The following is a 1,417-nucleotide window of genomic DNA, read 5'->3' on the forward strand; positions in this document are numbered from 1 at the left end:
ATTTTGTTGCTCATAGCTTCACTCATTTTTTCAGCGCTGTTATATACATATCACATGGGCTGTTCCTTCATTTCCCTTTTTTATCTTATAAAAAACATAAGCATGAAGCATCACTTGTTTCTTTTTTCCTATGAATCTACAGTGGTGTTCTGCTTCCAGGGTCTTTATCAATTTTTTGCACTGAAGCAGTGAGATCTCCATCTTTATCTATGTTTATAGTGCATATGTCTCCGATTTCACTTCCATGATTCTTTAAGAATATCTGCCAGTTTGTATCGGTCTCAAATATATTGTCGTTTTTTGTACCAGAGCACAGTTTGAACATGAATTCAGATGTTTCATCGAACACACAGATAATGTTTTGATTGTTGCAGCGGAAACAGTCTTCCATAGTTTTTCTTGTCAATTCATTTGGAAACTGCTAGTGGTTTTCAAATATTTTTTCTACAAATTATAAAATACAACACGCATACATACTGTCAACCAAACACCTTTGCAGAAGTGGAAAGGACGAAGAATGAATGAAAAATTCATTCTATTTGACCTAAACCTAACTACCAGTTTCACATGGAAAAGAACTTTGTTCCCCCCAATCTACCCAGAGATGTAGTTTTCAGAATTGCAGAAAGCAATGGCTTTTGTAGCGCAGTTTTTTCATGTGTAGCTAAAGAATTTTACATGGAATTTCAAAGTGATAGAATTTGGCAATTGCATTGTGAACAGGATTTTTCTGTCTACATGTGTACAGATTACGAAGGTAGACGCTGCAGAACGTACAAGGTTTGTATTTTCACTGATTTGCTTAAAACAAATGTCAAACTTTGCTACAGGAAACTTACAAGAGTTGGTTCAATGTGTTCAAACGCTACAATTATAATATTACCTCTGTAACCAGAAAGTTGTGCCTTAAAATACGAAACTTCCTCAGATTTAAAGGTTTTGAGTACATGTCAACCAAAGGTTTACCAAATAACGTCATAAATGAAGCGAAGGCAATTTTGAATGTCAACCTTCCAAATTCTTTAAGATGTCTACTGCTTTCTATGGATGGTCAGCCTGAAAATTGTATCATCAGTGGTTTACAGCATCAAGAATACAGAGGTTTTATTGGTACTTATTGGACCTGCAATACATTTATATGCTCGAAATTACTTTCACTCCGAGAGATTTGCTCGTTCACCATAGACTTGAGATTATCTGTGCCTTGTTTCCCTGCTAACTTGGTATCATTTGGTTGCTTGTTGGATGCTTCAAAAATTTACTTTATAAATGTTCATTCAGGTAATGTAGACTGAACGTTAAAGACGTCTCATTAGTAATTGGCTGAACAGGTGATATTTTCATAACTTCAAAAGATTTCAGACTCAATTCTGAAGTTATGTTGTGTACACCTATATCTGTTCGTGGTGAGATGTCA

This window comes from Selaginella moellendorffii, unplaced genomic scaffold (genome assembly GCF_000143415.4).
Source record: "Selaginella moellendorffii unplaced genomic scaffold, v1.0 SELMOscaffold_0, whole genome shotgun sequence".
NCBI classification, from domain to species: Eukaryota; Viridiplantae; Streptophyta; class Lycopodiopsida; order Selaginellales; family Selaginellaceae; genus Selaginella; species Selaginella moellendorffii.